General features: G+C 47.1%; 4 long non-coding RNA genes across 24 annotated transcripts; 2 read left to right on the forward strand and 2 right to left on the reverse strand.

Moving 5' to 3' along the window:
* The first annotated feature begins 7,077 nt into the window (after nt 1-7,077).
* LOC127924651 (uncharacterized) lies at nt 7,078-9,676 on the forward strand. 2 transcript variants are annotated; one of them, XR_008118530.1, is made up of 3 exons: nt 7,078-8,973; nt 9,118-9,501; nt 9,550-9,676. It is a non-coding gene; the product is annotated as an uncharacterized LOC127924651 (long non-coding RNA). The 2 variants fall into 2 exon arrangements; XR_008118531.1 differs by having other exon boundaries at nt 9,166-9,501.
* Nucleotides 9,677-9,755: 79 nt separating this feature from the next.
* On the reverse strand, nt 9,756-12,494 carry LOC127924652 (uncharacterized). 4 transcript variants are annotated; one of them, XR_008118535.1, is made up of 4 exons: nt 12,477-12,494; nt 11,574-11,629; nt 10,091-11,010; nt 9,756-9,892 (listed from the first exon to the last, which is right to left on the reverse strand). It is a non-coding gene; the product is annotated as an uncharacterized LOC127924652 (long non-coding RNA). The 4 variants fall into 4 exon arrangements; XR_008118534.1 differs by having other exon boundaries at nt 10,091-11,126; XR_008118533.1 differs by having other exon boundaries at nt 10,091-11,156.
* Nucleotides 12,495-13,609: 1,115 nt separating this feature from the next.
* Nucleotides 13,610-15,556, forward strand: LOC127924649 (uncharacterized). Of its 6 annotated transcripts, none has more exons than XR_008118515.1 (3): nt 13,610-13,698; nt 14,281-14,542; nt 14,596-15,556. It is a non-coding gene; the product is annotated as an uncharacterized LOC127924649 (long non-coding RNA). The 6 variants fall into 6 exon arrangements; XR_008118512.1 differs by lacking the exon at nt 13,610-13,698 and adding an exon at nt 13,808-13,938 and having other exon boundaries at nt 14,229-14,542; XR_008118517.1 differs by lacking the exon at nt 13,610-13,698 and adding an exon at nt 13,808-13,938 and having other exon boundaries at nt 14,229-14,542; nt 14,622-15,556.
* A 5,923-nt stretch (nt 15,557-21,479) lies between these two features.
* On the reverse strand, nt 21,480-23,207 carry LOC127924650 (uncharacterized). 12 transcript variants are annotated; one of them, XR_008118522.1, is made up of 6 exons: nt 23,175-23,207; nt 22,923-23,013; nt 22,480-22,870; nt 22,267-22,426; nt 22,107-22,213; nt 21,480-21,892 (listed from the first exon to the last, which is right to left on the reverse strand). It is a non-coding gene; the product is annotated as an uncharacterized LOC127924650 (long non-coding RNA). The 12 variants fall into 12 exon arrangements; XR_008118524.1 differs by lacking the exon at nt 23,175-23,207 and having other exon boundaries at nt 21,480-21,785; nt 21,840-21,892; nt 22,161-22,213; nt 22,923-23,111; XR_008118520.1 differs by lacking the exon at nt 23,175-23,207 and having other exon boundaries at nt 22,267-22,319; nt 22,923-23,111.
* Nucleotides 23,208-25,241: the final 2,034 nt, after the last annotated feature.

A 25,241-nucleotide genomic window follows, 5' to 3' on the forward strand; every position in this document is an offset into this window, starting at 1 on the left:
GGCCCATAGTCCCCCATAAGTAAGAAGGCTTGTCCAAGCCAGAATGGCCCATAGTTCCCCCATAAGTAAGAAGGCTTGTCCAAGCTAGAATGGCCCATAGTCCCCCCATAAGTAAGAAGGCTTGTCCAAGCCAGAATGGCCCATAGTTCCCCCATAAGTAAGAAGGCTTGTCCAAGCCAGAATGGCCCATAGTTCCCCCATAAGTAAGAAGGCTTGTCCAAGCCAGAATGGCCCATAGTTCCCCCATAAGTAAGAAGGCTTGTCCAAGCCAGAATGGCCCATAGTTCCCCATAAGTAAGAAGGCTTGTCCAAGCCAGAATGGCCCATATTCCCCATAAGTAAGAAGGCTTGTCCAAGCCAGAATGGCCCATATTCCCCCATAAGTAAGAAGGCTTGTCCAAGCCAGAATGGCCCATAGTTCCCCATAAGTAAGAAGGCTTGTCCAAGCCAGAATGGCCCATATTCCCCATAATAAGAAGGCTTGTCCAAGCCAGAATGCCCATATTCCCCATAAGTAAGAAGGCTTGTCCAAGCCAGAATGGCCCATAGTTCCCCCATAAGTAAGAAGGCTTGTCCAAGCCAGAATGGCCCATATTCCCCCATAAGTAAGAAGGCTTGTCCAAGCCAGAATGGCCCATAGTTCCCCCATAAGTAAGAAGGCTTGTCCAAGCCAGAATGGCCCATAGTTCCCCCATAAGTAAGAAGGCTTGTCCAAGCCAGAATGGCCCATAGTTCCCCCATAAGTAAGAAGGCTTGTCCAAGCCAGAATGGCCCATAGTTCCCCATAAGTAAGAAGGCTTGTCCAAGCCAGAATGGCCCATAGTCCCCCCATGCTGATGGTAATAATGGCTTAGCCTGGAAGACTAAACATTAATGGGTGTATCTCTCTAACAGTGCTTTGGTCTTTTGGGCAGGCTGCATCCAAACAGCCTTGTTTATCCTTCCTGGTTTAGTGATGTTTACCATTGTGCCAGTCTCTGTAACAGTGTCAGTCACCCTACCTTAGATCCAGGGCCAAGCCGTCAGCCTTTAGCTGTACAGGCCCAGCCAGCCAGCCAGCCAGCCTACAGGCCCAACCAGCCAGCCAGCCTACAGGCCCAGCCAGCCAGCCAGCCAGCCTACAGGCCCAGCCAGCCAGCCAGCCTACAGGCCCAGCCAGCCAGCCAGCCAGCCTACAGGCCCAGCCAGCCAGCCAGCCAGCCTACAGGCCCAGCCAGCCAGCCAGCCAGCCTACAGGCCCAGCCAGCCAGCCAGCCAGCCTACAGGCCCAACCAGCCAGCCGTCAGGCCTACGGGCCCAGCCAGCCAGCCTATACCACGTGGGTCGTCCTCTCCCCCTAGAGGGCCCTGGTTGACTGGGTAGTCCTCTCCCCTAGAGGGCCCTGGTTGACGGGGTAGTCCTCTCCCCTAGAGGGCCCTGGTTGACGGGGCAGTCCTCTCCCCTAGAGGGCCCTGGTTGACGGGGTAGTCCTCTCCCCTAGAGGGCCCTGGTTGACGGGGTCGTCCTCTCCCCTAGAGGGCCCTGGTTGACGGGGTAGTCCTCTCCCCTAGAGGGCCCTGGTTGACGGGGTAGTCCTCTCCCCTAGAGGGCCCTGGTTGACGGGGTCGTCCTCTCCCCTAGAGGGCCCTGGTTGACGGGGTCGTCCTCTCCCCTAGAGGGCCCTGGTTGACTGGGTAGTCCTCTCCCCTAGAGGGCCCTGGTTGACTGGGTAGTCCTCTCCCCTAGAGGGCCCTGGTTGACGGGGTAGTCCTCTCCCCTAGAGGGCCCTGGTTGACGGGGTAGTCCTCTCCCCTAGAGGGCCCTGGTTGACCGGTTGGTTATTCAAACACTCCCAACTGTCATGCTGTGGGTCACATCAAAGGAAAGTCCACCCCAGCCTTCCGGCCTATTGTCCTGAACCAGGTGGGTGGACTGGGTGGGTGTCTCTCTCCCAGGTGGCAGCCGAGAGGCAGCCAGCCTGTTCAGGTCTCTGGGGCCAGGTGGGTGGACTGGGTGCGGTGTCTCTCTCCCAGGTGGCAGCCGACAGGCAGCCAGCCTGTTCAGGTCTCTGGAACCTGGTGGGTGGACTGGGTGGGGTGTCTCTCTCCCAGGTGGCAGCCGACAGGCAGCCAGCCTGTTCAGGTCTCTGGGGCAAGGTGAGGTGTTCTTGTCCCTCCCAGGTTAGGCTCTCTCTACCAGGTGGCAGCCGACAAGGCAGCCAGCCTGTTCAGGTCTCTGGGGCCAGGTGAGGTGTTCTTGTCCCTCCCAGGTTAGGCTCTCTCTCTCTCTCTCTCTCTACCAGGTGGCAGCTGACTGATGGCAGCCTGCTTAGAGCTGTAACTTTACCTGGGTTTGGGCGAACCTTGACCTGTGCACTACTTTTTACCAGAGCCCTATGGGAGCCCTAAGGGCCCTGGTCAAAAGTAGTGCACCACATAGGGGATAGGGTGCTATTCAGGACGTTCGCTAGTTGTGTTTATTCTCAAACCACAATCAGGCGGGCGGCTGATGAAACACCAAACGACTTCTATCAACAGCCCAGAGAACAAACTATGCTTGTGTGTGTGTGTGTGTCTACTCTCTGCTCAGTAGAGAGTTTAGAATGGAAACGAGATGCAAATATTTACCTTAATCATTCGGAGCCACAGACTGGCTGCTTTGGCTGTTGTCTGTTGTGTGAAATCCAAGGGCAAGGTTTGGCTCTAATAGATACTGATACTAACCTCCTGGCTGGCCCAATAGATACTGAGATTTACCTCCTGGCTGGCCCAATAGATACTGAGACTTACCTCCTGACTGGCCCAATAGGTACTGGTACTATCCTCCTGGCTGGCCCAATAGGTACTGGTACTATCCCCCTGGCTGGCCCAATAGGTACTGGTACTAACCTCCTGGCTGGCCCAATAGATACTGATACTAACCTCCAGGCTGGCCCAATAGATACTGATACTAACCTCCTGGCTGGCCCAATAGATACTGAGAGTCTTACCTCCTGGCTGGCCCAATAGATACTGAGACTTACCTCCTGGCTGGCCCAATAGATACTGAGTCTTACCTCCTGGCTGGCCCAATAGATACTGAGACTTAACTCCTGGCTGGCCCAATAGATCCTGAGTCTTACCTCCTGGCTGCCCCAATAGATACTGAGACTTAACTCCTGGCTGGCCCAATAGATACTGGTACTAACCTCCTGGCTTGCCCAATAGATACTGAGTCTTACCTCCTGGCTGGCCAAATAGATACTGGTACTTACCTCCTGGCTGGCCCAATAGATACTGGTACTTACCTCCTGGCTGGCCCAATAGATACTGAGACTTACCTCCTGGCTGGCCCAATAGATACTGAGACGTACCTCCTGGCTGGCCCAATAGATACTGAGACGTCTTACCTCCTGGCTGGCCCAATAGATACTGATACTTACCTCCTGGCTGGCCCAATAGATACTGAGACTTACCTCCTGGCTGGCCCAATAGATACTGAGACGTACCTCCTGGCTGGCCCAATAGATACTGAGACTTAACTCCTGGCTGGCCCAATAGATACTGGTACAGCTGCTGGGCTGGACAACGGTCATAAACACACCTGTTGACAAGTGCCTCAGACGATGTTCAACAACGACAATACTGTAGTGTTACTGTCTGTCTGTGTGTCGTAGTGTTACTGTCTGTCTGTGTGTCGTAGTGTTACTGTCTGTCTGTGTGTCGTAGTGTTACTGTCTGTCTGTGTGTCGTAGTGTTACTGTCTGTCTGTGTGTCGTAGTGTTACTGTCTGTCTGTGTGTCGTAGTGTTACTGTCTGTCTGTGTGTCGTAGTGTTACTGTCAGTGTTACTGTCTGTCTGTGTGTCTGTGTGTAGTGTTACTGTCTGTCTGTACTGTCTGTCTGTGTAGTGTTACTGTCTGTCTGTGTGTCGTAGTGTTACTGTCTGTCTGTGTGTCGTAGTGTTACTGTCTGTCTGTGTGTCGTAGTGTTACTGTCTGTCTGTGTGTCGTAGTGTTACTGTCTGTCTGTGTGTCGTAGTGTTACTGTCTGTCTGTGTGTCGTAGTGTTACTGTCTGTCTGTGTGTCGTAGTGTTACTGTCTGTCTGTGTGTCGTAGTGTTACTGTCTGTCTGTGTGTCGAGTGTTACTGTCTGTCTGTGTGTCGTAGTGTTACTGTCTGTCTGTGTGTCGTAGTGTTACTGTCTGTCTGTGTGTCGTAGTGTTACTGTCTGTCTGTGTGTCGTAGTGTTACTGTCTGTCTGTGTGTCGTAGTGTTACTGTCTGTCTGTGTGTCGTAGTGTTACTGTCTGTCTGTGTGTCGTAGTGTTACTGTCTGTCTGTGTGTCGTAGTGTTACTGTCTGTCTGTGTGTCGTAGTGTTACTGTCTGTCTGTGTGTCGTAGTGTTACTGTCTGTCTGTGTGTCGTAGTGTTACTGTCTGTCTGTGTGTCGTAGTGTTACTGTCTGTCTGTGTGTCGTAGTGTTACTGTCTGTCTGTGTGTCGTAGTGTTACTGTCTGTCTGTGTGTTAGTGTTACTGTCTGTCTGTGTGTCGTAGTGTTACTGTCTGTCTGTGTGTCGTAGTGTTACTGTCTGTCTGTGTGTCGTAGTGTTACTGTCTGTCTGTGTGTCGTAGTGTTACTGTCTGTCTGTGTGTCGTAGTGTTACTGTCTGTCTGTGTGTCGTAGTGTTACTGTCTGTCTGTGTGTCGTAGTGTTACTGTCTGTCTGTGTGTCGTAGTGTTACTGTCTGTCTGTGTGTCGTAGTGTTACTGTCTGTCTGTGTGTCGTAGTGTTACTGTCTGTCTGTGTGTCGTAGTGTTACTGTCTGTCTGTGTGTCTTAGTGTTACTGTCTGTCTGTGTGTCGTAGTGTTACTGTCTGTCTGTGTGTCGTAGTGTTACTGTCTGTCTGTGTGTCGTAGTGTTACTGTCTGTCTGTGTGTCGTAGTGTTACTGTCTGTCTGTGTGTCGTAGTGTTACTGTCTGTCTGTGTGTCGTAGTGTTACTGTCTGTCTGTGTGTCGTAGTGTTACTGTCTGTCTGTGTGTCGTAGTGTTACTGTCTGTCTGTGTGTCTTAGTGTTACTGTCTGTCTGTGTGTTACTGTCTGTCTGTGTAGTGTTACTGTCTGTCTGTGTGTCGTAGTGTTACTGTCTGTCTGTGTGTCGTAGTGTTACTGTCTGTCTGTGTGTCGTAGTGTTACTGTCTGTCTGTGTGTCGTAGTGTTACTGTCTGTCTGTGTGTCGTAGTGTTACTGTCTGTCTGTGTGTCGTAGTGTTACTGTCTGTCTGTGTGTCGTAGTGTTACTGTCTGTCTGTGTGTCGTAGTGTTACTGTCTGTCTGTGTGTCGTAGTGTTACTGTCTGTCTGTGTGTCGTAGTGTTACTGTCTGTCTGTGTGTCGTAGTGTTACTGTCTGTCTGTGTGTCGTAGTGTTACTGTCTGTCTGTGTGTCGTAGTGTTACTGTCTGTCTGTGTGTCGTAGTGTTACTGTCTGTCTGTGTGTCGTAGTGTTACTGTCTGTCTGTGTGTCGTAGTGTTACCTCTCAAGGTGAACTCTGGTTGTAGGAAAAATCAACCATTTTAGATTTGACAGTTTTCCATTTCAGCCAAACTGCTAATTTCCCCGTTGTCTTCAGAAGGGAAAGGAGCGCCGTTGTTGTGATTTATGTGGCAAAAATCCCCTCATGTAATAATAATAATAATATATGCCATTTAGCAGACGCTTTTATCCAAAGCGACTTACAGTCATGTGTGCATACATTCTACGTATGGGTGGTCCCGGGAATCGAACCCACTACCCTGGCGTTACAAGCGCCATGCTCTACCAACTGAGCTACAGAAGGACCACAATGTCATGTCTTGTGTAGGAGTGTGTGTGTGTGCGTGTGTGTGTCTGTGTCTGTGTGTGTGTGTGTGTGTGTCTGTGTCTGTGTCTGTGTCTGTGTCTGTGTCTGTGTCTGTGTCTGTGTCTGTGTGTGTGTGTGTGAGCAGGGCTAGTGTTTTATACATGAGCAGATATGGGACAAGCTGTGCAGGCAGGTGTGTTGGTTCCGTCCCAACATGAAAGATGAGCCCGTTGATCACCTGCCGGCTAGATTATCACCTGAAGGCTAAACTATACATTTCACTTCACCACGGAAACAAATCTATCTCACCCAAGTCATTCAGATCACCTGCCTGTCCCCTTGTGTTGCCACGGATACCGTAGGGCGAGGGAGGATGGGGAGGTGGGTACCCCCCCACACTCCTATTTGAATTAATCAGCCCCATGCCCAGTGTGTTTGACCAATGAGAGTCAACTTCAGGTCCCCTGACCATGTCACTTCACCAAACAGCTCACATTAACTGTCAAATAGAGGTTCAGTCGGGGAGTGGGGGGGGGGATCAGAACCAGTCGGGGGGGATGGATCAGAACCAGTCGGGGGGGATGGATCAGAACCAGTCGGGGGTGATGGATCAGAACCAGTCGGGGGGGATGGATCAGAACCAGTCTGGGGGGGTGATGGATCAGAACCAGTCTGGGGGGGATGGATCAGAACCAGTCTGGGGGGTGATGGATCAGAACCAGTCTGGGGGGGGGGGATGGATCAGAACCAGTCTGGGGGGGATGGATCAGAACCAGTCTGGGGGATGGATCAGAACCAGTCTGGGGGGATGGATCAGAACCAGTCTGGGGGGGATGGATCAGAACCAGTCTGGGGGGGGATGGATCAGAACCAGTCTGGGGGGATGGATCAGAACCAGACGGGGGATCTATAACAGAAATGGTAAACAGTGGGCTGGCAGACAGGTTGTCTGCTGTTAACCTCTTTCATCTTGGCTGAGGTCCATAAATACTAAAGTCCAGTAACTGACGTCCCCTTTGAGCACATTACTCTGATGGTTCAATTGAAATGATCGAGGCCAAGGGAGCAAACTGACAGAGGGACCATCTCTCCATCTCACTCCTCCCTCATAATAAATATATACTGTCATCTCTTCAGCAAACAGCCAACATAATCCCATTTGGAATGGCTTTGAAATCGCGTGTAAATATTTGGCGTGTGTGTGTGTGTGTGTGTGTGTGTGTGTGTGTGTGTGTGTGTGTGTGTGTGTGTGTGTGTGTGTGTGTGTGTGTGTGTGTGTGTGTGTGTGTGTGTGTGTGTGTGTGTGTGTGTGTGTGTGTGTGTGTGTGTGTGTGTGTGTGTGTGTGTGTGTTTGGGGTTGTGACAGTGGGTTGACAGTTGGCTCCATGGCCGATGTCTTTGTGTATAATCCTGACTGAGGTACACACACACACACACACACGTGTGTTAGGAAGACTCCATTACATAGAACATATACCACAATTACAAATAGGTTCATCGAGAACTCGATTTAATGGGCTGTTTATTATGGTGCTCTGGTATCTTGGAAAATGGCTGAACGCTAAAAGATGTAGCCTGTGCTTAGCTGTGTTTATGTGTGAACTGCAGGGAATGAACCCTTTGACATGCTGTGGTGTGTCTTTTTGTCTGCTTTCAATCAGAGAAATACTCTATTTTAACATTCAGCACATTACGGACTTCACAAAGACCAGATGACAACAGTGAGGTTGATGTAATTGGAGAGAGAGAGGGGTGGGACTATGAATTCCTTGTGGCCTTAGATAGAGGAGGAGAGTGTCTTCCTCATCACGGCCTCCGATAGAGGAGGAGAATGGCTTCCTCATCGCGGCCCCAGAGGAGAATGGGTTCCTCATCGCGGCCTCCGATAGAAGAGAATGGCTTCCTCATCGCGGCCTTCGACAGAGAAGGGAGTGGTAGAGGGAGACTGCCTACACCGGCCAAACCCTAACCCGGACGCCGTTGGGCCAATTGTGCGCTGCCCTATGGGACTCCTAATCACGGCCGGTTGTGATACAGCCTGGAATCGAACCAGGATGTCTGTAGTGACGCCTCTAGCGCTGAGATGAAGTGCCTACGACCGCTGCGGCCACTCGGGATTCCGTGATTCGGTGATTCCGTTCACCTTCTCCGCACCGCAGATTTGATAGGGACCTTCTAATAGTGTGTCTAGCTGTGGTAGAGAGACTGGCTGGAAGCAGAATGGACTGGGGAAGGGCGGGAGGTCACATTTGAACTCTATGGCACCCTAGTCCCTTTATAGTGCACTTCAGACTCCTGGTCCAAACTAGTGGTTGTCGTCTCACAACATTCGTGACTCGTCCTGCTCCACTTGCACTGTAGTCAACGTGTGTCGTTTTTCCACAGAATGTGAAGACTTCATCTTCCGGTAGTTTCCACGTTAATATAATAACACCATTGAATCCAGCTCAGTCTTCAAAGAGGAAGTGGTAGAATCCTTCAGGGAGAACTTTATAGAACTCTGCCGAGGTCGTGCTGTGAATCTTAAGATAATGCAGTGCCTAATTCTGCACATACAGAGAGAGATACACTGCACAGTGCCTAATTCTGCATATACAGAGATACACTGCACAGTGCCTAATTCTGCATATACAGAGATACACTGCACAGTGCCTAATTCTGCATATACAGAGATACACTGCACAGTGCCTAATTCTGCATATACAGAGATACACTGCACAGTGCCTAATTCTGCATATTCGGAGCTACGCTCCACGGGTGCTACCGTTGCATATTCACAGGCAATAAAGAGCAATTCTAAGGCTTATATATATTTGGTGGCTTGGAGCTCTGCTAAGCTGAAAGGATAGGAAGGTGAGGCACTGACTGTCATGCCCCAGAGCTTTCTGCATAGTTGGGCGACATCCTACCTGCCGTGGTGTAGGATGAGGTAGAAGGTAGAATTAAGGGCTTTGATGGAATCACAGCGGTGTGGGATAATCATTGGTGTACCTTAGATTCTGAGCAAAGAGTCCTTAAAAATGAGTCTGTAGGTAGATGGGCCTCTTCTGTATTAGACCCCCTATAAAATGAGTCTAGGTAGATGGGCCTCTTCTATATTAGAACCCCTATAAAATGAGTCTGGGTAGATGGGCCTCTTCTTTATTAGACCCCCTATAAAATGAGTCTGTAGGTAGATGGGCCTCTTCTTTATTAGACCCCCTATAAAATGAATCTGTAGGTAGATGGGCCTCTTCTGTATTAGACCCTCTATAAAATGAGTCTGTAGGTAGATGGGCCTCTTCTATATTAGACCCTCTATAAAATGAGTCTGTAGGTAGATGGGCCTCTTCTATATTAGACCCCCTATAAAATGAGTCTGTAGGTAGATGGGCCTCTTCTATATTAGACCCCCTATAAAATGAGTCTGTAGGTAGATGGGCCTCTTCTATATTAGACCCCCTATAAAATGAGTCTGTAGGTAGATGGGCCTCTTCTATATTAGACCCCCTATAAAATGAGTCTGTAGGTAGATGGGCCTCTTCTTTATTAGACCCCCTATAAAATGAGTCTGTAGGTAGATGGGCCTCTTCTTTATTAGACCCCCTATAAAATGAGTCTGTAGGTAGATGGGCCTCTTCTTTATTAGACCCCCTATAAAATGAGTCTGTAGGTAGATGGGCCTCTTCTTTATTAGACCCCCTATAAAATGAGTCTGTAGGTAGATGGGCCTCTTCTTTATTAAAACCCCTATAAAATGAGTCTGTAGGTAGATGGGCCTCTTCTTTATTAAAACCCCATGTCTGAGAGGAGCTTGTTGTTCGGCTCCAATAGATACTGAGACTTACCTCCTGGCTGGCCCAATAGATACTGAGACTTACCTCCTGGCTGGCCCAATAGATACTGAGACTTACCTCCTGGCTGGCCCAATAGATACTGAGACTTACCTCCTGGCTGGCCCAATAGATACTGAGACTTACCTCCTGGCTGGCCCAATAGATACTGAGACTTACCTCCTGGCTGGCCCAATAGATACTGAGACTTACCTCCTGGCTGGCCCAATAGATACTGAGACTTAACTCCTGACTAGCCCAATAGATACTGGTACTAACCTCCTGGCTGGCCCAATAGATACTGAGACTTACCTCCTGGCTGGCCCAATAGATACTGAGACTTACCTCCTGGCTGGCCCAATAGATACTGAGACTTACCTCCTGGCTGGCCCAATAGATCCTGAGACTTACCTCCTGGCTGGCCCAATAGATACTGAGACTTACCTCCTGGCTGGCCCAATAGATACTGATACTAACCTCCTGGCTGGCCCAATAGATACTGGTACTAACCTCCTGGCTGGCCCAATAGATCCTGAGACTTACCTCCTGGCTGGCCCAATAGATACTGAGACTTACCTCCTGGCTGGCCCAATAGATCCTGAGACTTACCTCCTGGCTGGCCCAATAGATACTGGTATTAACCTCCTGGCTGGCCCAATAGATACTGAGACTTACCTCCTGGCTGGCCCAATAGATCCTGAGACTTACCTCCTGGCTGGCCCAATAGATACTGAGACTATTTATTTATTTATTTATTTGATGCTAATTCACCACCTGAGTAGGTGGAAACTCAAAACATATGAGCTATATCTCTAATTCTGAACATAATACCCACCCATGTATCTAATCTAACAGAAAAAAATAAATAAAATGATGCCCCCAAAAAACATTGCTGTTGTAGCCTACCGCCCAATGAGGCCCATGCAATCGCGAAGCCCAATCCGCATTTCACACGCTCCATAACCTCAAAGCCATATCAAATATCTTGATCGTAAAAAAATAAGTTACTTTTGAGTTTAAAATTGAGAGCGGAGTAATAAAACATATACCTACAGAGAGGAGTAATAAAACATATACCTACAGAGAGGAGTAATAAAACATATACCTACAGAGAGAGGAGTAATAAAACATATACCTACAGAGAGAGGAGTAATAAAACATATACCTACAGAGAGGAGTAATAAAACATATACCTACAGAGAGAGGAGTAATAAAACATATACCTACAGAGAGGAGTAATAAAACATATACCTACAGAGAGGAGTAATAAAACATATACCTACAGAGAGGAGTAATAAAACATATACCTACAGAGAGAGGAGTAATAAAACATATACCTACAGAGAGAGGAGTAATAAAACATATACCTACAGAGAGAGGAGTAATAAAACATATACCTACAGAGAGGAGTAATAAAACATATACCTACAGAGAGGAGTAATAAAACATATACCTACAGAGAGAGGAGTAATAAAACATATACCTACAGAGAGAGGAGTAATAAAACATATACCTACAGAGAGAGGAGTAATAAAACATATACCTACAGAGAGAGGAGTAATAAAACATATACCTACAGAGAGAGGAGTAATAAAACATATACCTACAGAGTAATAAAACATATACCTACAGAGAGGAGTAATAAAACATATACCTACAGAGAGAGGAGTAATAAAACATATACCTACAGAGAGGAGTAATAAAACATATACCTACAGAGAGAGGAGTAATAAAACATATACCTACAGAGAGGAGTAATAAAACATATACCTACAGAGAGAGGAGTAATAAAACATATACCTACAGAGAGGAGTAATAAAACATATACCTACAGAGAGAGGAGTAATAAAACATATACCACAGAGGAGTAATAAAACATATACCTACAGAGAGGAGTAATAAAACATATACCTACAGAGTAATAAAACATATACCTACAGAGGAGTAATAAAACATATACCTACAGAGAGGAGTAATAAAACATATACCCACAGAGAGGAGTAATAAAACATATACCTACAGAGAGGAGTAATAAAACATATACCTACAGAGTAATAAAACATATACCTACAGGAGTAATAAAACAAAACAGAGAGGAGTAATATACCTACAGAGAGAGGAGTAATAAAACATATACCTACAGAGAGAGGAGTAATAAAACATATACCTACAGAGAGGAGTAATAAAACATATACCTACAGAGAGGAGTAATAAAACATATACCTACAGAGAGAGGAGTAATAAAACATATACCTACAGAGAGAGGAGTAATAAAACATATACCTACAGAGAGGAGTAATAAAACATATACCTACAGAGAGAGGAGTAATAAAACATATACCTACAGAGAGGAGTAATAAAACATATACCTACAGAGAGAGGAGTAATAAAACATATACCTACAGAGAGAGTAATAAAACATAATAAAAGTAATAAAACATATACCTACAGAGAGGAGTAATAAAACATATACCTACAGAGAGGAGTAATAAAACATATACCTACAGAGAGAGAGAGAGTAATAAAACATATACCTACAGAGAGGAGTAATAAAACATATACCTACAGAGAGAGGAGTAATAAAACATATACCTACAGAGAGGAGTAATAAAACATATACCTACAGAGAGGAGTAATAAAACATATACCTACAGAGAGGAGTAATAAAACATATACCTACAGAGAGTAATAAAACATATACCTAATAAAACATATACCTACAGAGAGGAGTAATAAAACATATACCTACAGAGAGAGGAGTAATAAAACATATACCTACAGAGAGGAGTAATAAAACATATACCTACAGAGAGGAGTAATAAAACATATACCTACAGAGAGAGAGGAGTAATAAAACATATACCTACAGAGAGAGAGAGGAGTAATAAAACATATACCTACAGAGAGGAGTAATAAAACATATACCTACAGAGAGAGGAGTAATAAAACATATACCTACAGAGAGGAGTAATAAAACATATACTACAGAGAGGAGTAATAAAACTACAGAGAGAGGAGTAATAAAACATATACCTACAGAGAGAGGAGTAATAAAACATATACCTACAGAGAGGAGTAATAAAACATATACCTACAGAGAGAGGAGTAATAAAACATATACCTACAGAGAGGAGGAGTAATAAAACATATACCTACAGAGAGGAGTAATAAAACATATACCTACAGAGAGGAGTAATAAAACATATACCTACAGAGAGGAGTAATAAAACATATACCTACAGAGAGGAGTAATAAAACATATACCTACAGAGAGGAGTAATAAAACATATACCTACAGAGAGAGGAGTAATAAAACATATACCTACAGAGAGAGGAGTAATAAAACATATACCTACAGAGAGGAGTAATAAAACATATACCTACAGAGAGGAGTAATAAAACATATACCTACAGAGAGGAGTAATAAAACATATACAGAGAGGAGTAATAAAACTACAGAGAGAGGAGTAATAAAACATATACCTACAGAGAGGAGTAATAAAACATATACCTACAGAGAGAGAGGAGTAATAAAACATATACCTACAGAGAGGTAATAAAACATATACCTACAGAGAGAGGAGTAATAAAACATATACCTACAGAGAGGAGTAATAAAACATATACCTACAGAGAGGAGTAATAAAACATATACCTACAGAGAGAGAGGAGTAATAAAACATATACCTACAGAGAGAGGAGTAATAAAACATATAGAGGTGTGATGATATAGTTATCTGTAGAAAACATGATATAGTTATCTGTAGAGGTGTAATGATATAGTTATCTGTAGAGGTGTAATCAATCTGTATCTGTAGAGGTGTGATGATAAGTTATCTGTAGAGGTGTGATGATATAGTTATCTGTAGAGGTGTGATGATATAGTTATCTGTAGAGGTGTGATGATATAGTAATTATCTGTAGAGGTGTGATGATGTAATAGTTATCTGTAGAGGGTGTGATGGTATAGTTATCTGTAGAGGTGTGATGATATATTATCTGTAGAGGTGTGATGATATAGTTATCTGTAGAGGTGTGATGATATAGTTATCTGTAGAGGTGTGATGATATAGTTATCTGTAGAGGTGTGTGATGATATAGTTATCTGTAGAGGTGTGATGATATAGTAATTATCTGTAGAGGTGTGATGAGTTAGTTATCTGTAGAGGTGTGATGATAATAGTTATCTGTAGAGGTGTGATGATATAGTTATCTGTAGAGGTGTGATGATATAGTTATCTGTAGAGGTGTGATGATATAGTTATCTGTAGAGGTGTGATGATATAGTTATCTGTAGAGGTGTGATGATATAGTTATCTGTAGAGGTGTGATGATAGGTGTGATGATAGTTATCTGTAGAGGTGTGATAAAATAGTTATCTGTAGAGGTGTGAATAATAGTTATCTGTAGAGGTGTGATGATATAGTTATCTGTAGAGGTGTGATGATATAGTTATCTACCTAGAGGTGTGTAATATATAGTTATCTGTAGAGGTGTGATGATATAGTTATCTGTAGAGGTGTGATGATATATAGTTATCTGTAGGTGTGAGGTATAGTTATCTGAGGTGTGATGATATAGTTATCTGTAGATGATGATATAGTTATCTGTAGAGGTGTGATGATATAGTTATCTGTAGAGGTGTGATGGTATAGTTATCTGTAGAGGTGTGATGATATAGTTATCTGTAGAGGTGTGTCAGATATAGTTATCTGTAGAGGTGTGATGATATAGTTATCTGTAGAGGTGTGATGATATAGTTATCTGTAGAGGTGTGATGATATAGTTATCTGTAGAGGTGTGATGATATAGTTATCTGTAGAGGTGTGATGATATAGTTATCTGTAGAGGTGTGATGATATAGTTATCTGTAGAGGTGTGATGATATAGTTATCTGTAGAGGTGTGTCAGATATAGTTATCTGTAGAGGTGTGATGATATAGTTATCTGTAGAGGTGTGATGATATAGTTTATCTGTAGAGGTGTGATGATATAGTTATCTGTAGAGGTGTGATGATATAGTTATCTGTAGAGGTGTGATGATATAGTTATCTGTAGAGGTGTGTCAGATATAGTTATCTGTAGAGGTGTGATGGTGTGTCAGATATAGTTGTATCACTGTTGCTCTCCCATCACTCTCTCCCTCATGCCAGTCTCTCCCTCATGCCAGTCTCTCCCTCTTGCCAGTCTCTCCCTCATGCCAGTCTCTCCCTCTTGCCAGTCTCTCCCTCTTGCCAGTCTCTCCCTCTTGCCAGTCTCTCCCTCTTGCCAGTCTCTCCCTCATGCCAGTCTCTCCCTCATGCCAGTCTCCATGGCGACACCCTCTAGCTACTTAGTCTGTGTGGGGAGATGTAAAAAGTTAGGAAACGTACTAATAAGTAGGTCTGGTTTTTATTTTATCTTCATGGATAACATTACATATCTAAGTCTCCAGGTGGGTTATGAACTCGGGTTATGATCTATAGCGTCAATAATGCAGGGGCTCTCAGAAGAGACTTCAAAGACGTGATGTATATTTATATATATATATAGTTTATGATGCTTGTAGAGGGAAAACATCAAGAGTGGGAGCACTCAGAAATAGTAGGATATATGCCCCAGCTAGTTCAGGAAGGAAACTGTATATCAGAAGTCTTTTAATGTCGACCCGGCCTGTAATCATATGATCGTGTCATTATCAGAGCTTCAGAAGACTGGAGGAGTCTGTCTCCCGTGTTTTCTATAGAAGGTAAATTACGGGTCTATTTGGCAGTTCTGTTGGCACGTGATTTTGAGGTGACTAGATGGCTGCCATCTTGGATCGGATGCTGTGGTAGAAATGGCAGGTATTTACGGGCACACTGGCAGAGGCTCTGCGGTCTGGTGTGTGTGTGTGTGTGTGTGTGTGTGTGTGTGTGTGTGTGTGTGTGTGTGTGTGTGTGTGTGTGTGTGTGTGTGTGTGTGTGTGTGTGTAGTGTGTGTGTAGTGTGTGTGTGTGTGTGTGTGTGTCTGCAGTTGATTGGTCGTCCACCATGGTTCTGGGAACATCATGATATTACATATGAAACAGCCTCTAGCTGCTTCACAGGTAAATACTGTTATTTAGAAAACACTGATAACACCATGATTTACTCATTCTATGGCATAGCCCCGGTGGCTTCAAGATGGTGAGGACGGAGAGGGCTGCCTCGCTTAACAACATGATTTACTCATTCTATGGCATAGCCCCGGTGGCTTCAAGATGGTGAACAGGGCTGCCTCGTCTTAACAACATGATTTACTCATTCTATGGCATAACTGTGGCTTCAAGATGGTGAGGACGGAGAGGGCTGCTTAACAACATGATTTACTCATTCTATGGCATAGCCCCGGTGGCTTCAAGATGGTGAGGACGGAGAGGGCTGCCTGGTCTTAACAACATGATTTACTCATTCTATGGCATAGCCCCGGTGGCTTCAAGATGGTGAGGACGGAGAGGGCTGCCTCGCTTAACAACATGATTTACTCATTCTATGGCATAGCCCCGGTGGCTTCAAGATGGTGAGGACGGAGAGGGCTGCCTCGCTTAACAACATGATTTACTCATTCTATGGCATAGCCCCGGTGGCTTCAAGATGGCGAGGACGGAGAGGGCTGCCTCGCTTAACAACATGATTTACTCATTCTATGGCATAGCCCCGGTGGCTTCAAGATGGTGAGGACGGAGAGGGCTGCCTCGCTTAACAACATGATTTACTCATTCTATGGCATAGCCCCGTGGCTTCAAGATGGCGAGGACAGAGAGGGCTGCCTCGCTTCTAGTCCTTAGGAAACTTTGCAGGATTTTAAAATATATTTTATAAAATGTATTTATTTTCTGTCATTGTTCATCCATATTTTTATATGTTTATATTCTTATTCCTTTATTTAGATTTGTGTGTATTAGGTAGTTGTTGTGGAATTGTTAGATTACTTGTCAGTTATTGCTGCACTGTTAACCGTGTGTGTGTGACAAATTAAAATTAGATTTGGACGATGAGGCTTCTGGTTTACACTTAGTAAGAAGTAAAGCTGAGTGGTCCTCTCCCTTTCCCACGGTGTGAAGGATAATATTTAGCATTGTACTGTAATATTCTGTGTAATATGTACTCTAAATATGCATTTTAAGCCACATATTATACACGATTTACTGCATTTAATACACATTATATTAGGATACTCAGAAACCAGCTCCCTGAAATATTTGTTGGGAGTTAATTCCTGTTTTGTCATTAAGAATAGACTGTTTTGGAAAGTGCTCCCGGCTGCTATAGAATATTCATAACGTAATGTGGGTATCGTGTTGGCTGAAGTTTCGCCTCCAGTCCGCCCACGGTGAACTGACTGTTACTGTTATTGTCAGGAAACACAACTCAACCATGTCACTCTCCATATTCCTGTCAAAATCCTTCCTCCTCTGTCGTCTCGTATTCGTCTCTTGAACTCTTATATCCTCCGATTACCAGTACGGTGAAGTCCTTCTTGTTTCTCTTCAGGTCCAGTTCATGACGCACTTCTGCCTCTAGGGTGAAAGGTCACGGCTAGAACGCTGTTAGTCAGACGGAGAACATCAGTTTATCACTAAATCCACAAAGTCCAAACGGTTTGGCCTGACAGAGTTTTATGGGGATTTACTTTTTTACAGCCTACTCTGTAGCATCAGCACCACCTACTCTGTAGCAGCACCACCTACTCTGTAGCAGCAGCCCCACCTACTCTGTAGCAGCACCACCTACTCTGTAGCAGCACCACCTACTCTGTAGCAGCAGCACCACCTACTCTGCAGCAGCAGCACCACCTTCTCTGCAGCAGCACCACCTACTCTGCAGCAGCACCACCTACTCTGCAGCACCACCTACTCTGCAGCAGCAGCACCACCTACTCTGCAGCAGCAGCACACCTACTCTGTAGCAGCAGCACCACCTACTCTCTGCAGCAGCAGCACCACCTACTCTGTAGCAGCAGCACCACCTACTCTGCAGCAGCAGCACCGCCTACTCTGTAGCAGCAGCACCGCCTCCTCTGTAGCAGCAGCACCTCCTCTGTAGCAGCAGCACCGCCTCCTCTGTAGCAGCAGCACCTAGTTCTCCTCTGCAGCAGCTCTGTAGCAGCACCGCCTCCTCTGTAGCAGCAGCACCGCCTCCTCTGTAGCAGCAGCAGCAGCAGCACCGCCTCCTCTGTAGCAGCAGCACCCCTCCTCTGTTGCAGCAGCACCGCCTACTCTGTTGCAGCACCACCTACTCTGTTGCAGCAGCACCGCCTACTCTGTAGCAGCACCACCTACTCTGTAGCAGCAGCACCACCTACTCTGTAGCAGCAGCACCACCTACTCTGCAGCACCACCGCCTACTCTGCAGCAGCACCGCCTACTCTGCAACAGCACCACCTACTCTGTAGCAGCAGCACCGCCTACTCTGTAGCAGCAGCACCGCCTCCTCTGTTGCAGCAGCACCACCTACTCTGTAGCAGCAGCACCGCCTACTCTGTAGCAGCAGCACCGCCTACTCTGTAGCAGCAGCACCACCTACTCTGTAGCAGCACCACCTACTCTGTAGCAGCAGCACCACCTACTCTGTTGCAGCAGCACCGCCTACTCTGTAGCAGCACCACCTACTCTGTAGCAGCAGCACCGCCTACTCTGTTGCAGCAGCACCGCCTACTCTGTAGCAGCAGCACCGCCTACTCTGCAGCAGCAGCACCACCTACTCTGTAGCAGCAGCACCTCCTACTCTGCAGCAGCAGCAGCCTACTCTGCAGCAGCAGCACCACCTACTCTGCAGCAGCAGCACCACCTACTCTGTAGCAGCAGCACCACCTACTCTGTAGCAGCAGCACCACCTACTCTGTAGCAGCACCACCTACTCTGTAGCAGCAGCACCACCTACTCTGTAGCAGCACCACCTACTCTGTAGCAGCAGCACCACCTACTCTGTAGCAGCAGCACCACCTACTCTGTAGCAGCAGCACCACCTACTCTGTAGCAGCAGCACCACCTACTCTGTAGCAGCAGCACCACCTACTCTGTAGCAGCAGCACCACCTACTCTGTAGCAGCAGCACCACCTACTCTGTAGCAGCAGCACCACCTACTCTGTAGCAGCAGCACCACCTACTCTGTAGCAGCACCACCTACTCTGTAGCATCAGCACCACCTACTCTGTAGCACCACCTACTCTGTAGCAGCAGCACCACCTACTCTGTAGCACCACCTACTCTGTAGCAGCAGCACCACCTACACTGCAGCAGCACCACCATCTACTCTGTAGCAGCACCACCATCTACTCTGTAGCACCACCTACTCTGTAGCAGCACCACCTACTCTGTAGCAGCAGCACCACCTACTCTGTAGCAGCAGCCACCTACTCTGTAGCAGCAGCACCACCTACTCTGTAGCAGCAGCACCACCTACTCTGTAGCAGCACCACCTACTCTGCAGCACCACCTACTCTGTAGCATCAGCACCACCTACTCTGTAGCATCAGCACCACCTACTCTGCAGCACCACCTACTCTGTAGCAGCAGCACCACCTACTCTGCAGCAGCACCACCACCTTCTCTGCAGCACCACCTACTCTGTAGCAGCACCACCTACTCTGCAGCACCACCTACTCTGCAGCACCACCTACTCTGCAGCACCACCTACTCTGCAGCACCACCACCTACTCTGCAGCAGCACCACCTACTCTGTAGCAGCACCACCACCTACTCTGCAGCAGCACCACCTTCTCTGCAGCACCACCTACTCTGTAGCAGCACCACCTACTCTGTAGCACCACCTACTTTGCAGCACCACCTACTCTGCAGCACCACCTACTCTGTAGCATCAGCACCACCTACTCTGTAGCAGCAGCACCACCTACTCTGTAGCATCAGCACCACCTACTCTGCAGTATTGTAGTCAGCTATAACTCTGCCTCCTTGGCCCTTCTCTATTCTGAGAGGTTAACAATACTGCTACAGTTTGACTTAAACAGAATAAACACCCCATAAACCCAAATTACAACGAGGGATATGGAGGGGTAGGACTGAGGGGGAGGAGGAGGCGTGAGGGGATATGGAGGGGTATCCTGTGACATGTATTAAACCTGCAGCCCCCCACACTCCTTCCTCCCCCCCCTCACGCCTCCCCCTCACGCCTTCCTCCTCCCCTCACACCTTCCTCCTCCCCCTCACACCTTCCTCCTCCCCCTCACTCCTTCCTCCTCCCCCTCAGTCCTTCCTCCTCCCCCTGTCCTTCCCCTCCACATCCCTCTGTAATTTGGGTTTACACACAGCGGGCGTTGGACAGTCACGTTTTGACATGTATTAAACCTGCACCCCCCTCCACCACCTCCCACCACACCACCCCCACTCCTCACCGCCTCCCCTATGCTTCCTCCTGTGTCCCTCCATCTCCTCCTCCCCCCTCAGGCCACCCTACAGCCCGGCTGTCTGATTCCCCCCTCCACCACCTCCTCTCACAGCTCCTATGAACTCTGCAGCATTCCTGTCTCGGATGAGAAGAGAGACTGGACACCTTCCATCCCCTCAACCTCCTCCTCCCCTGTCCTTGGACCCCTCAGGGGGTGTCCTGTCAGCACTCCTCCTTTCCAGGGGCCTCCCCTGTCGTTGCCCTCCGGGGGGAGGGCCTTCCTCCTCTGACAGGAGCATTCCCTCCCTAGCAGGGGGTCCCCTCCTCTTCACACCTTCCTCCTCTGTGAACCTTCCTCCTGGGCTGGTTGAGCGGGGCTGGTTGAGCGGGGCTGGTTGAGCGGGGCTGGTCTGAGCAGCTCCACCTGGTTGAGCGGGGCTTCCTAATGTCGCCTTTGTGGTCTGAATGTCACCGCCTGTTTCACGGCCTACAGGGAAAATGGTGGATGTCCTTAATAAAAGCTCTCATCCGCCTTCAGTAATCAGTGTAATAGTCAGAAGCACCAGTGATACTCCCCTCTGTGAACCTATGTAGCAGCAGCCTCTCCTCCTACCCTCTAGCAGCTTAACCTCCTCCTGCACCAATCCCTGTAGCAGAACTCTGTCCTCCACCCCTACGCTCTAAAAGCTCAGACACCCCTGCACCTGACTTTCCCTCCTATCTCCTCCCAGCTTCCTCCAGAACTCTCTGCATCCCACCGCCTCCTCCCCCTCACCCTCCCTCTCCTTCCCCTCCCAACCTCCCCTCACACCTTCCTGCCCCTCACCCCTCTCACGCCCCCTCTGTTCCCCTCTCCCCTCACCACCTTCCTCCCCCCCCTTCCTCCTTGACTCTTCCTTCCACCCCTCACGCCTCCTCCCCTCACGCCTTCCTCCTCACGCCTTCCTCCTCCCCCCATGCCTTCCTCCTCCCCTCACACCTTCCTCCTCACACCCCCTCTAAGAACTCTCCCCTCAACTTCCTCCTCCCCCTCACGCCTTCCTCCTCAGACCTCCCCCTGTTGCCTTCCTCCACCCCACCCTTCCTCCACCACTCACTCCTTCCTCCTCCCCCTCACGCCTTCCTCCTCCCCCCTCACGCCTTCCTCCTCCCCCCTCACTCCTTCCTCCCCCCTCACACCTTCCTCCTCCCCCTCACACCTTCCTCCTCCCCCTCACTCTTCCTTCCTCCCCCTTCACACCTTCCTCCTCCCCCTTCACACCTTCCTCCTAGCACCCCCTCTATGACCTCCTCCCCCTTCACACCTTCCTCCTGAACTCCTTCCTCCACCCCTGAGCATTCCTCCTCCCCCTCCCCTTCTGTCCCACCTACCTTTGGAACCACCTTAAGAACTTTAGGACCACCTCTAATATGACTTTACATGAACCTGCCCACCCTCCTGATGAAACCCATAAGAACTCTGTTATTTGAACTCTAGGAGTCTAATATGACTTTACATGAACCTGTGTTGATGAAACCCATAAGAACTCTGTTGAACTCTATGACTTTACATGAACCTGTGTTGATGAAACCCATAAGAACTCTGTTGAACTCTATGACTTTACATGAACCTGTGTTGATGAAACCCATAAGAACTCTGTTGAACTCTATGACTTTACATGAACCTGTGTTGATGAAACCCATAAGAACTCTGTTGAACTCTATGACTTTACATGAACCTGTGTTGATGAAACCCATAAGAACTCTGTTGAACTCTATGACTTTACATGAACCTGTGTTGATGAAACCCTGAGAACTCTGTTGAACTCTATGACTTTACATGAACCTGTGTTGATGAAACCCATAAGAACTCTGTTGAACTCTATGACTTTACATGAACCTGTGTTGATGAAACCCTGAGAACTCTGTTGAACTCTATGACTTTACATGAACCTGTGTTGATGAAACCCATAAAAACTCTGTTGAACTCTATGACTTTACATGAACCTGTGTTGATGAAACCCTGAGAACTCTGTTGAACTCTATGACTTTACATGAACCTGTGTTGATGAAACAATAAGAACTCTGTTGAACTCTATGACTTTACATGAACCTGTGTTGATGAAACCCATAAGAACTCTGTTGAACTCTATGACTTTACATGAACCTGTGTTGATGAAACCCATAAGAACTCTGTTGAACTCTATGACTTTACATGAACCTGTGTTGATGAAACCCTGAGAACTCTGTTGAACTCTATGACTTTACATGAACCTGTGTTGATGAAACAATAAGAACTCTGTTGAACTCTATGACTTTACATGAACCTGTGTTGATGAAACCCTGAGAACTCTGTTGAACTCTATGACTTTACATGAACCTGTGTTGATGAAACCATAAGAACTCTGTTGAACTCTATGACTTTACATGAACCTGTGTTGATGAAACCCATAAGAACTCTGTTGAACTCTATGACTTTACATGAACCTGTGTTGATGAAACCATAAGAACTCTGTTGAACTCTATGACTTTACATGAACCTGTGTTGATGAAACCCTGAGAACTCTGTTGAACTCTATGACTTTACATGAACCTGTGTTGATGAAACCATAAGAACTCTGTTGAACTCTATGACTTTACATGAACCTGTGTTGATGAAACCCATAAGAACTCTGTTGAACTCTATGACTTTACATGAACCTGTGTTGATGAAACCCATAAGAACTCTGTTGAACTCTATGACTTTACATGAACCTGTGTTGATGAAACCCATAAGAACTCTGTTGAACTCTATGACTTTACATGAACCTGTGTTGATGAAACCCATAAGAACTCTGTTGAACTCTATGACTTTACATGAACCTGTGTTGATGAAACCATAAGAACTCTGTTGAACTCTATGACTTTACATGAACCTGTGTTGATGAAACCCTAAGAACTCTGTTGAACTCTATGACTTTACATGAACCTGTGTTGATGAAACCATAAGAACTCTGTTGAACTCTATGACTTTACATGAACCTGTGTTGATGAAACCCTGAGAACTCTGTTGAACTCTATGACTTTACATGAACCTGTGTTGATGAAACCCATAAGAACTCTGTTGAACTCTATGACTTTACATGAACCTGTGTTGATGAAACCCATAAGAACTCTGTTGAACTCTATGACTTTACATGAACCTGTGTTGATGAAACCATAAGAACTCTGTTGAACTCTATGACTTTACATGAACCTGTGTTGATGAAACAATAAGAACTCTGTTGAACTCTATGACTTTACATGAACCTGTGTTGATGAAACCCTGAGAACTCTGTTGAACTCTATGACTTTAGGTTAGTGCCTCAGTTGATCACCCCTCTGGTAACTGACCGGGTCTTCTGCTTGGATCACTGTACAGCTGTAATGCCTAATTCATTTGCCTTTTCGTGCAGATCCAAATATTGAAGGACCGTCACACACCGTCTCGCTGTAATGGACTTTAAAAAGCAATGAGAGTCTGGGTAGAGAAAGTACACAGTCGACTAGACACGATCTCTGCAGTCACCAGGGGTAGATAGGGGTGGGTGGGTGGGGGAGCCTTTGCCCAGACGGACGGACAGACACATTTTCCCCTCAAATTACCTGCCTGAGCGAGTAGCCAGTTTACCGTGAGGTGAACCACAAACGACACAATATCAAAATGCCTCAGCCTCTGTCCTCTGTCCTCCCTCCACTGACTCCATCTCCTCTGTCCTCGGCCGGTGTCGCTACAGTCCTCTGTCCTCGGCCGGTTTCGCTACAGTCCTCTGTCCTCGGCCGGTGTCGCTACAGTCCTCTGTCCTCGGCCGGTGTCGCTACAGTCCTTCCAACTCGCCAGTCGTCTCTTCCCTTTTCTCCTCGTCTTTCCCTCCTGGAAGAATTTAAATAGACGCAATTACCTCAAACGGGCGGCGTCTGGAGCCAGATTGATTTGAACCCACTGGGAGGCTAGTGGGACGGGGGGGTCTCTCTGTATGTCTGTTGGGAGGCTAGTGGGACGGGACGGGACGGGGGTCTCTCTGTATGTCTGTTGGGAGGCTAGTGGGGGGGTCTCTCTGTATGTCTGTTGGGAGGCTAGTGGGGGGGTCTCTCTGTATGTCTGTTGGGAGGCTAGTGGGGGGGCTCTCTGTATGTCTGTTGCTATATAACTCAAGGCTATAGTATTTTAGCTCATGCATTTCTTCCTGTCCTTGGGCTACATTTGTAATTAGGTTTTTGGTCCAGACATTTCTGCTTGGCTGAAAGGCCTAATTCTACTGAGAGAGAGGGGGAGAGAGAGAGAGAGGGAGGGAGGAGAGAGAGAGGGAGAGGAAATAGAGAGATGAGAGAGAGAGAGAGAGAGAGAGAAATAGAGAGAATGAGAAGTGTGGGGGAAAGAGAGTGACCGAGAGAGAGAGGTGTGGGGGGGGGAGAGAGTGACCGAGAGAGAGAGGTGTGGGGGGGGAGAGAGTGACCGAGAGAGAGAGGTGTGGGGGAGAGAGTGACCGAGAGAGAGAGAAAAGGAGTTTGAACAGAAGTGTAGCTCGTGAAGCATGAAATTCCTCAGTGTCCGTGTGCCAATAGTGTGTCCTGCAGTAACAGGTAAGATGTAATGACAGGATTGACTCTGTCTTTGTGACGGCCGAGTGGCTACCCCTCGCTCTCTTCCTCTTGCTCTCTCTCTCTCTCTCTCTCTCTTGCTCTCTCTCTCTCGCTCTCTTCCTCTTGCTCTCTCCTCTCGCTCTCTCGCTCTCTTCCTCTTGCTCTTCCTCTCGCTCTCTCTCTCGCTCTCTTCCTCTTGCTCTCTCTCTCGCTCTCTCTCTCGCTCTCTTCCTCTTGCTCTCTCTCTCTGGTCTCTCTCTCTGTCTGGTCTTCAGTTGTAACAGGAAGTAAAGCTGACATTACAGGAAGCTGTGTGTGTCTCTGACAGGACAGGAGGCTAATACCCTCCAGATATTGCAGTATTCATATTCATCCGTCCAGAGCAAGACGTCAGAGTCAATTTCTGGGCCACACACTTTCTGCAAGTTGATTATATATTTATTTTGATTTGTTGTCCTCTAATAACACGTTTACCCTGCTCACCCTCCAGTCAGACAGTAATATGTTGTCTCTAATAACACGTTTACCCTGCTCACCCTCCAGTCAGACAGTAATATGTTGTCTCTGATAACACGTTTACCCTGCTCACCCTCCAGTCAGACAGTAATATGTTGTCTCTGATAACACGTTTACCCTGCTCACCCTCCAGTCAGACAGTAATATGTTGTCTCTAATAACACGTTTACCCTGCTCACCCTCC

The sequence above is a fragment of the Oncorhynchus keta genome, unplaced genomic scaffold (assembly GCF_023373465.1).
Source record: "Oncorhynchus keta strain PuntledgeMale-10-30-2019 unplaced genomic scaffold, Oket_V2 Un_contig_4386_pilon_pilon, whole genome shotgun sequence".
Taxonomy (NCBI): domain Eukaryota; kingdom Metazoa; phylum Chordata; class Actinopteri; order Salmoniformes; family Salmonidae; genus Oncorhynchus; species Oncorhynchus keta.